General features: G+C 31.7%; 1 long non-coding RNA gene across 1 annotated transcript; it reads right to left on the minus strand.

The window, feature by feature from the left end:
• Positions 1-655: 655 nt before the first annotated feature.
• LOC129789172 (uncharacterized) lies at positions 656-6764 on the minus strand. The gene is made up of 3 exons (XR_008750429.1): positions 6656-6764; positions 6454-6531; positions 656-6309 (listed from the first exon to the last, which is right to left on the minus strand). It is a non-coding gene; the product is annotated as an uncharacterized LOC129789172 (long non-coding RNA).
• Between the last annotated feature and the right edge of the window lie 5104 nt (positions 6765-11868).

Consider the following 11868-nt stretch of genomic DNA (forward strand, 5'->3'; position numbering starts at 1 on the left):
TTCTTTTCTTTTTCTGCCATACTCATCGTTTTTTTTCTTCAACAACATCACTATTCCTCGGTCTTTAATACTAAACCCATCGACTTTACTATTCAATGATGTCGTTTTTCTCCTTGTCTACCATTGGGGTTTGTTGCATTGGAGAATGGCCTGAGAAGGGAGACAAACATGCTAACATTTATACGAGGAAGATTGTGTGTATACAACATAAATATGAAAAAGGCCGACATGGCACGTTGTTTTGCTTCTTTTCTCGCATTTTATACTTCTGCCTCTGTGGTGGAGGTTTCTTCTCTTATGTGGAGATACAAAAATTCCATGCAAACGCACCAAATGATGAATTCAGTGAATCAGATGATGGAAGAGGATGGGATGAGGAATCCAAAAAGAGAGGCGCACACAGCAAACATTTTCAAGTGGTGCCCGAAGAAAATCGCTCCAACATGAAGGAGGAGAAGATACAACATTCTGAGAAGAAGAACCCAGTAAAACATCTAGGTCCACAGTGGATCCACAATGCGGAACTACAAATGCACCACCGTGGATCCAGATCCTGGAGAAATTTTTTTTTGGGTTTTCTTGCATTTTTCATATTTTTTCAATTACAAATATATTTAAAAATGCTAAATAAGCATTTAGTAAATAAGTAAAAGTCTTGGAAATTCATAAAAATCAATTTTTTTTTATTATTAATTTACATTAAAAATTTACATTACTTTTATACATAAAAATACATGTAATACATAATTTCAGCTTCAAATTTTTAAAATTTACATTTTTTTAATTTTTGACTATTATTCACAATATTTTTTATTATTTTTTTTTATTCCAATACATCTTATAATAAATCGTGCACTATCAGTCGTCAAAACAAACACTTAAAAGTGCTCTTTATATATTAAAATTTTTTCACAAAAAACATAGGTACCAAAAATTCTTAATAAGAAAAAAAATCTTTCTTAACAAATTAATTTAAGAATTCTTTCTCCTTCAAATAACCCAAAAGTTCTTAAGAAGAAAAAGATCTTTTTTAACAAATTAATTTAAGAATTCTTTCACCTTCAAATAACCCAAAAGTTCTTAAGAAGAAAATGAATCATTTTTTATACAAGAATTCTTTAAGAGGAAAAAGATCTTTCTTAACAAATTAATTTAAGAATTATTTCTCCTTCAAATTACCCAAAAGTTCTTAAGAAGAAAAAGATCTTTTTTAACAAATTAATTCAAGAATTCTTTCTCCTTCAAATTACCCAAAAGTTCTTTACAAGAAAAAGATCTTTCTTAACAAATTAATTTAAGAATTCTTTCTCCTTCAAATAACCCAAAAGTTCTTAAGAAGAAAAAGATCTTTTTTAACAAATTAATTTAAGAATTCTTTCACCTTCAAATAACCCAAAAGTTCTTTACAAGAAAAAGATCTTTCTTAACAAATTAATTTAAGAATTCTTTCTCCTTCAAATTACCCAAAAGTTCTTAAGAAGAAAAAGATCTTTTTTAACAAATTAATTCAAGAATTCTTTCTCCTTCAAAATACTCAAAAGTTCTTTACAAGAAAAAGATCTTTCTTAACAAATTAATTTAAGAATTCTTTCTCCTTCAAATTACCCAAAAGTTCTTAAGAAGAAAAAGATCTTTTTTAACAAATTAATTCAAGAATTCTTTCTCCTTCAAAATACTCAAAAGTTCTTTACAAGAAAAAGATCTTTCTTAACAAATTAATTTATGAATTCTTTCTCCTTCAAATTACCCAAAAGTTCTTAAGAAGAAAAAGATCTTTTTTAACAAATTAATTTAAGAATTCTTTCACCTTCAAATAACCCAAAAGTTCTTAAGAAGAAAATGAATCATTTTTTATACAAGAATTCTTTAAGAGGAAAAAGATCTTTTTTAACAAATTAATTCAAGAATTCTTTCTCCTTCAAATTACACAAAAGTTCTTAAGAAGAAAAAGATCTTTTTTAACAAATTAATTCAAGAATTCTTTCTCCTTCAAAATACTCAAAAGTTCTTTACAAGAAAAAGATCTTTCTTAACAAATTAATTTAAGAATTCTCTCTCCTTCAAATTACCCAAAAGTTCTTAAGAAGAAAAAGATCTTTTTTAACAAATTAATTTAAGAATTCTTTCACCTTCAAATAACCCAAAAGTTCTTTACAAGAAAAAGATCTTTCTTAACAAATTAATTTAAGAATTCTTTCTCCTTCAAATTACCCAAAAGTTCTTAAGAAGAAAAAGATCTTTTTTAACAAATTAATTTAAGAATTCTTTCACCTTCAAATAACCCAAAAGTTCTTTACAAGAAAAAGATCTTTCTTAACAAATTAATTTAAGAATTCTTTCTCCTTCAAATTACCCAAAAGTTCTTAAGAAGAAAAAGATCTTTTTTAACAAATTAATTTAAGAATTCTTTCACCTTCAAATAACCCAAAAGTTCTTTACAAGAAAAAGATCTTTCTTAACAAATTAATTTAAGAATTCTTTCTCCTTCAAATTACCCAAAAGTTCTTAAGAAGAAAAAGATCTTTTTTAACAAATTAATTTAAGAATTCTTTCACCTTCAAATAACCCAAAAGTTCTTAAGAAGAAAATGAATCATTTTTTATACAAGAATTCTTTAAGAGGAAAAAGATCTTTTTTAACAAATTAATTCAAGAATTCTTTCTCCTTCAAATTACACAAAAGTTCTTAAGAAGAAAAAGATCTCTTTTAACAAATTAATTCAAGAATTCTTTCTCCTTCAAAATACTCAAAAGTTCTTTACAAGAAAAAGATCTTTCTTAACAAATTAATTTAAGAATTCTTTCTCCTTCAAATTACCCAAAAGTTCTTAAGAAGAAAAAGATCTTTTTTAACAAATTAATTTAAGAATTCTTTCACCTTCAAATAACCCAAAAGTTCTTTACAAGAAAAAGATCTTTCTTAACAAATTAATTTAAGAATTCTTTCTCCTTCAAATTACCCAAAAGTTCTTAAGAAGAAAAAGATCTTTCTTAACAAATTAATTTAAGAATTCTTTCTCCTTCAAATTACCCAAAAGTTCTTAAGAAGAAAATGAATCATTTTTTATACAAGAATTCTTTAAGAGGAAAAAGATCTTTTTTAACAAATTAATTCAAGAATTCTTTCTCCTTCAAATTACACAAAAGTTCTTAAGAAGAAAAAGATCTTTTTTAACAAATTAATTCAAGAATTCTTTCTCCTTCAAAATACTCAAAAGTTCTTTACAAGAAAAAGATCTTTCTTAACAAATTAATTTAAGAATTCTCTCTCCTTCAAATTACCCAAAAGTTCTTAAGAAGAAAAAGATCTTTTTTAACAAATTAATTCAAGAATTCTTTCTCCTTCAAAATACTCAAAAGTTCTTTACAAGAAAAAGATCTTTCTTAACAAATTAATTTAAGAATTCTTTCTCCTTCAAATTACCCAAAAGTTCTTAAGAAGAAAAAGATCTTTTTTAACAAATTAATTCAAGAATTCTTTCTCCTTCAAAATACTCAAAAGTTCTTTACAAGAAAAAGATCTTTCTTAACAAATTAATTTAAGAATTCTTTCTCCTTCAAATTACACAAAAGTTCTTAAGAAGAAAAAGATCTTTTTTAACAAATTAATTCAAGAATTCTTTCTCCTTCAAAATACTCAAAAGTTCTTTACAAGAAAAAGATCTTTCTTAACAAATTAATTTAAGAATTCTTTCTCCTTCAAATTACCCAAAAGTTCTTAAGAAGAAAAAGATCTTTTTTAACAAATTAATTCAAGAATTCTTTCTCCTTCAAATTACTCAAAAGTTCTTAAGAAGAAAATGAATCATTTTTTATACAAGAATTCTTTAAGAGGAAAAAGATCTTTCTTAACAAATTAATTCAAGAATTCTTTCTCCTTCAAATAACCCAAAAGTTCTTTACAAGAAAAAGATCTTTCTTAACAAATTAATTTAAGAATTCTTTCTCCTTCAAATAACCCAAAAGTTCTTAAGAAGAAAAAGATCTTTTTTAACAAATTAATTCAAGAATTCTTTCTCCTTCAAATTACCCAAAAGTTCTTTACAAGAAAAAGATCTTTCTTAACAAATTAATTTAAGAATTCTTTCTCCTTCAAATTACCCAAAAGTTCTTAAGAAGAAAAAGATCTTTTTTAACAAATTAATTTAAGAATTCTTTCACCTTCAAATAACCCAAAAGTTCTTTACAAGAAAAAGATCTTTCTTAGCAAATTAATTTAAGAATTCTTTCTCCTTCAAATTACCCAAAAGTTCTTAAGAAGAAAAAGATCTTTTTTAACAAATTAATTTAAGAATTCTTTCACCTTCAAATAACCCAAAAGTTCTTAAGAAGAAAATGAATCATTTTTTATACAAGAATTCTTTAAGAGGAAAAAGATCTTTCTTAACAAATTAATTCAAGAATTCTTTCTCCTTCAAATTACCCAAAAGTTCTTTACAAGAAAAAGATCTTTCTTAACAAATTAATTTAAGAATTCTTTCTCCTTCAAATAACCCAAAAGTTCTTAAGAAGAAAAAGATCTTTTTTAACAAATTAATTCAAGAATTCTTTCTCCTTCAAAATACTCAAAAGTTCTTTACAAGAAAAAGATCTTTCTTAGCAAATTAATTTAAGAATTCTTTCTCCTTCAAATTACCCAAAAGTTCTTAAGAAGAAAAAGATCTTTTTCAACAAATTAATTTAAGAATTCTTTCTCCTTCAAATAACCCAAAAGTTCTTAAGAAGAAAATGAATCATTTTTTATACAAGAATTCTTTAAGAGGAAAAAGATCTTTCTTAACAAATTAATTCAAGAATTCTTTCTCCTTCAAAATACTCAAAAGTTCTTTACAAGAAAAAGATCTTTCTTAACAAATTAATTCAAGAATTCTTTCTCCTTCAAATAACCAAAATGTTCTTAAGAAAAAGAATCATTTATAATACAAGAATTCTTTAGAATAAAAAGATCTTTCTTAACAAATTAATTCAAGAATTTTATCTCCTTCAAAATACTCAAAAGTTCTTAAGAAGAAAAAGATCTTTCTTAACAAATTAATTCAAGAATTTTATGACCTTCAAATAACCCAAAAGTTCTTAAGAAGAAAAAGATCTTTCTAAACAAATTAATTCAAGAATTTTATCTCCTTCAAAACACTGAAAAGTTCTTAAGAAAAGAAGATCTTTCTTAACAAATTAATTCAAGAATTCTTTCACTTTCAAAATACTCAAAAGTTCTTAAAAAGAAAATGAATCTGTTTTAATTCAAGAATTCTTAAAAGAAGAAAACGAACCTTTTTTAACAAATTAATAAATTAAATATACTTAAAAGATTCTTTTGTTTCTTTTAAAATACCCAAAGATCTTTCTTTTTTTCTACAAATACTTAATTAATTAATTTACCCCTGGTGCGATCACCCAGATGATTGTTGCCATGCTGATAGTTCTTGTTGTTATCCTGATGGGTTTTCACCATTTTGATTCTGCTGATTGTTTCTCTGTTGATTATTTTCTTTTTGAATATTTCCCTTGATGAAATTCTCGAAGTTTGTCTCTTCTGAAAGCGCCTCTTGTTAGTCTTCCGGGACACTGGCTTGATTAGCTGCTTCTCTGGATCAAAATGACAATCAATGAGATCCATTAGGTCCTTCTTGTCATTCTCCTTGAGTTCCCGTAGCTCCGCAATGTCCACTTTGATACCATTGCGTTTGTCCTTCCCCCAGATGTTCTGCAACTTTGTCATGTCGAAGCCCTGTTCCGCCAGGAAACGTTGAAAGGTGACACTCCTCACACGATGGTATAGAGAATAGTCCAGAAGTAATCGACAACAATCCTTAGAGAATTCTACCTGTCCAGAATTGTTTGCTGCTCACCCAATTCCTGGAGGTTCTTCTCAATTGTCGTCGCCATGCCTGTGATATCATGATGGGTGACAACTGTTCGCTCCTTCTCTGTTCCTTCACAACTGGCATAACAGCCCGTCTTGGCTTCTTCTTTCTGCATCTCAGGTACAGAGAGCGTTTCAACAACCTCCTGAGCAGATTTCTTCACTTTATAACGCTCTCCTCCTTCCTCAACTTGCTGCTTCTGTTGCTCCGGAATTTGGTTTTAACCCTCCTGCTTTTGTACACCTTTCTCCTGAACAGCTGCTTCCGGTTGCTGCACCGCAGCAACTTCAACATCTTTCTTCTTCACCTCAACAGTAACTGGAGGGCGGCATATTCAGGATTTGTCTTCATCACTTTGTATGGAAGAAGTCTATGGTGATTGCGTGCAGCTGATGCCGCCGCCTGTCTGCCGGATTGAGATTCATGTACGGCATTACGCTTGTAATCTGCATCCACATAGACGAAAATCAAAGACATCACCCAAAAATAGAAAAAAAATCGAATTTTTCGTTACAAAACTAATTATTTGTTAAAAATAATGCAATGAAAAGCTTAAAAATTTAGGGGAAAGGTTGCTTGATAAAACTTACATGATATTTAGTATTTTCCGGAGTACTTTGGTGTTGTTTTACAGTCCGGGACGTCCGGGAAGAAAAAAAAAACATAACCTAAAAATATGAGAAAAAAATATTAGGATTTTCATGAAAATACCTAGGATACTTGTTTATCCTCCACCACGCAATCATTCTATCACCTTTTATAAACAAGATAATAGAAGAAAAACATACTTACAATGCTTTTTTCCACCAAAAATTGAGAATTTCCATCACAGCGATTGCAGCGTCCCACCATTTTTGCACTTTTTTCCACAAACACTAGCGCCGCGCAGATATTTGACGGAAACACTAAAAAAATTTCCGAGGGATACTCAAAGTGGCCAAGAGATGAAAGTTCTGTGACCAGATTTGAAATCTCTTGGCCATTCTGGCATGAGAAAATGAAGGAAGCAATGTTTCCGGAAAGATTTTGGCATTAAAAAGTGGAGGAAGCAATGTTTCCGGGAAGATTTCGTAACTTTTTTCACAGATACCCAAAGTGGCCAAGAGATGAAAGTTCTGTGACCAGATTTGAAATCTCTTGGCCACTCTGGCATTAGAAAATGAAGGAAGCAATGTTTCCGGAAAGATTTTTTTTTAATTCCCACGGATACCCAGAATGGCCAGGAGATGAAAGTTCTGTGATCAGATCTGAAATCTCTTGGTCATTTTGGCATTAAAAAGTGGATGAAGCAATGTTTCCGGGAAGATTTCGAAACTTTTTCCACAGATACCCAGAATGGCCAGGAGATGAAAGTTCTGTGACCAGATCTGAAATCTCTTGGCCGCTTTGGCATAAAAAAGTGGATGAAGCAATGTTTCCGGGAAGATTTCGAAACTTTTTCCACAGATACCCAAAATGGTCAGGAGATGAAAGTTCTGAGACCAGACCTGCAATCTCTTGGCCACTTTGGCATCAAAAAGTGGCGGAAGCAATGTTTCCGGAAAGATTTTTTCAAAGATTCCCACGGATACCCAGAATAGCTAGGAGATGAAAGTTCTCTGATCAGATTTCCAATCTCTTGGCCACTTTGGCATTAACAAGTAGAGGAAGCAATGTTTCCGGGAAGATTTCAAAACTTTTCCCACGGACACCCAAAATTTTTTGGCCAAATTATTAAAAATAAGTGCAGATCCTAGTCAGACTGTGGAGTTACAGTGGATCTAGGATGTGCACTTTTGAATCCAGGATCTGGATCCACGGTGATGCATTTGTAGTTCCGCATTCTGCATTCACGGTGGACTTTGGAAATAAGACTACTGTGGATATACTGTGCACCCACTGTGGAGTTACTGCAGGAAATACGCCCACGGTGCAGCTACAGTGGACGCACTCCACACCCTGGAGTACTTGTGGACTCCACAGCCCACTTTACTGGGAAGAAAAAAAAAACTTGAAGGCTCCACATTCCTCAAGTTCAATTATGTTACCTTGTTTGAGAGACAACGGCCAGCAACGGCCATAGCTGACGTCTTAAATATCTCCACAACACACCACAAACGATGGAATATCACTGCTTTTTTGAGAATTTTGCTGTTGTATGATCATGATTGGATTGATGCATCCGCGTGCACAATCCCAAATTGCGCGATCTTCGTGTTCCTTATTTGGTGATCGCGATCTCTCTTGCGAAACTGGATCTTACTGCTGATGATGACAAAAAACCTAAAATTGCTGCAATGAAGCTCTAAAAGCTAATACATAAATGTATCGAAAGATGACTCAAAAAGTTACCTGTTGACGTGGAATGTGAGCTTATCGCGTATAGAAGAGATAGTTTTGAAGATCACCACCAGGATGTAAACGCATATACATACAGTAGATGATTTGATATTTGAAAAAGAAAAAAAAAACTGACTTTATTGCTGCATGGCGATCGCTTGTGATCATCAATTGCGGATGTCTATATGGTCTGTGCAATGGTTGAATGCGAGTGAGAGGGAAGAGAAGCGTGTAGAAGATGGAGAATTCTTCTCAACGAAGATCACTTGATCTTGTAATGCTACGGGGAGTCAGAACAAGAGGAATTTCTCACTCTTTGACTCCCAAGTAAAACACACATCTCCTCGAAATGATGTGGCGATGAGGATGGAAAAAAAGCATGACGAAGAGCCCGGCAAGAGGGGCAGGAATATGAACAATTCTTGGAATAGTCGTGCCTCGATGATCTTCATTTATGTCAAAATATCATCTTTCGTCTTCTCTGGGGCTCTCGTACTCCGCTGGGCACTGAGAACCACAAGTGTGTGATGAAGTAGAAAACCGGTCCATTTGTACGCGAAGAATATGTAATACGTGAACTTTCCAACTTTTATGCTCACTCATCTCCTTCCCCCCGTGTGGAGCCTATTTGGAAAAGTAGTATATATATGTACATATATAACATCTCAATTCCAGTTGCTAGCCCATGCCGTGAAGCCTTCCACAGCACGATACCACCAGAAGAACTTTCGGGGAGGCTCCAATGTGAATTATTCTTCTCTTGGTGGAGAGGTGCGAGAAGAAGTAAGGAAAAAAAGCACATAAGCATACCAATGCGACCTTGAATCTGATTCCAATGTGTGTTTTGTCGGGCTTATAGTATTCTGTGTGTTTTGGAAAAAAAAGAAGAATTTTCATCCAACCGGCCGTCACACGACCGCGCGCGGGACGTGATGGCACGAGGAGAGGTGGAACAAGACACGGAGAACATTAACATTTACACAACAAACTTGGCTCTCATGTATTTTTTTTCGGGGGGACGACACACAATTAAAATGGAGATTTATACCACTGATATTATACATTTTTCATTAAGCACCACAACAACTTTTGCGTCAGACAACACACACCATCGTCGCGGGCATCCAAAAGCCACAAGCATAAAAAAAATCAACCAATTCACATACAAAATTCACACATATCGGTGGAACTATTTGGATTTTGGGGTATTAAGAAAGTTTTTGGCTTAAGAAGCTTTAGGAAAGCCATATTGGATGATCTATGGGTGTGCTGTGGGCTTGGATCTTCTGCAGGATCCTAAATCTTCTATTCTTTCAGAATTTTCTTTTGATCTAGGGAAATTCTTTTTTCTTTAAGAATTTAGAATTGTATTGCAGAATCTTGTTAAACAGAATTATTTTTTTTATTTATATGAAACTGCTACTCTATAAAAATTTTCAAAATGTACGCTTATTTTTTATTTAATGATTTTTTTTTTAATACAGATTATAACTGAATACCGAAGAATATTTTTATGATTAATTATAAAATTAGCGTAAGTATTTGAAAATTTTCATGACTTGTTTCCTTGCTAAAATGTAAGAACTTAAAAAACTTTTAAAGCTTTTAAAAAATAAATCAAAATCAAATATTTATTTCTTTCGCAAATAAATAAATCATTGAGGTCGATTCTACTAACTAAGAATCTTTTTTTTGTAATAAATTTGTCATATTCTCATATATTTTGATAGTTTAATTTTTATTTAATCTTGATTTTAAAGAAAAATTTAGCAAAAGGTTCCGGCCGGTCGGCCGGACGGCCGGAAAGATTTTTAGCGCCATCGTTTTTTGGAATGTGGGGACCCTAATTCGTGCTCTTCCCAAGTTTGAGCCCGATCTGACGACTTTGAATTTTAGAGTGTACACAGAAGCTGTGCTTCTTTGAAGAAAGAATCATAGCTAAAAATACTTATCTATAGGGTTCTTAAAAGACTTTTCTGGCTTTTTTCTCTAGAACAATAAATTCATTGTTTTTTTTTATGGAATGATAAAGAATGCTTTAAAAACGTCAACTGTCAAAATCTTACAGAAACTTTTAAGTTGTAAGAAAGGAAATAAAAGATTTTTGGCAGAATCGACCCCATTATCAACTATACTGTTCTATCTGATTTCCTGCATATAAAATAAACTTTATTCTATTTTCTAGTTAGAATCTGGAATGTTATGCAATATTTTTTTCATTAGTCAAAAACTTTTGTACCATCGCACGTGTATAGTACAACCGTGCTCTATTGAATTTCCATTGGATTGGCGACTCATACGATAACATTTTGTGATGTGGAAAAATTCACGAAAATGCCACTAATTTATGGGTTGTTTGTGACACAAATTTCTCGCATGAAATTATCATAAAAGGGTGAGAATGTACAAAATTATTCAACGGCATTAAATGTATCGACATACCACCAATTAGCATGCTAAAGAAAATCGCCTGAAAAGCTTCGTATTTTTTTGCTAAAGAAAAATAAATCAATATTTCTATATTTAAAAGAAATTCTCTTTCGTGAAAAAGTTTTATATTTTGAATTGAATGAGATGTTCTTACATAAAAAAACTCAACCACGTTTTTGACCTTTTTTGGAGGATTTATTAAAATGAAATAAAAATTCTTAGAGGATTGTCAACGAAATTTTACCTGATCCACGAGTTGTGCGAAGGACAAGTTTCGGATACGACGCCCCATCCGGAGGAGCTTCTTTGATGGTTTTTCTTACCACAAAATCCGGTCAATCCGGAATGTGGATATTCCTTCATTGGCCATATCTCCCAATTATACTTTCTTATCTCATCCTCATGAGAAAAAAGAAAGAAGAAACCCGTCATTCAACACACCATTCTTCTCTTTGGATCTCCACCAAACACGCGTCTTACCCTCCCCCCTGTGTGCCTCCCAGTCCACGTCCAGTTTTTCTTAAGAAAAAAGCAAAAAAAAAACTTACGATATATACATAAAAAAAGAACCACAAATGCTTCGACCACGGGTAAATATTTCGCTTATAGCTATATTTGCAGAACCGTGACATTGAACGTTGATTTTGAATAATACTTTTTTCCCCATGTGCTTGATATTTAAATATGAATGATGTATTCAATACGAAAGTATGATTTTTTTGCGCCAATATGCGGTGAACCTCATATTTGACTCGCATTATTTATGTGGCAGACAGTGAGTAATTTTTACAGCAAATACAAATTAACATGGTTTTTCATTCGCATCATTTTCATTGACGTGGAGCAAAAATTTTTCACGAAATATTACGGATTTATTCTCACTTGTTGAATGGCTATAATTGATTCTCGATGGAAGATTTTTTCGGGTGTTTTTTTGTTTGGATTCTTGAGCGAGATGTGATAACAAACACCACAATTAAAGAAAACCATTCGTAAATCCACAAAAGAAACATCTTCTGAGTGCGATGTGTAGTTAAAAAAATATTTGGATAAAACAGGGTGTCCAATTTATTCTATTTAGCTGATTTTATTGCTTTATTCGTATATTATAGAGTACTGTGGGGCTATTTTGGGGGAAAACATTGTGAATGAATGAGAATTTATGATATCTACAAGAGAAACATTGTATATAGTAAATCGTATGGAAAAATCTCAAATTGCAAAGAAATCATTAAAAATTTGAATAAAAATGAAGA

The sequence above is a fragment of the Lutzomyia longipalpis genome, chromosome 2 (genome assembly GCF_024334085.1).
Source record: "Lutzomyia longipalpis isolate SR_M1_2022 chromosome 2, ASM2433408v1".
NCBI lineage: Eukaryota > Metazoa > Arthropoda > Insecta > Diptera > Psychodidae > Lutzomyia > Lutzomyia longipalpis.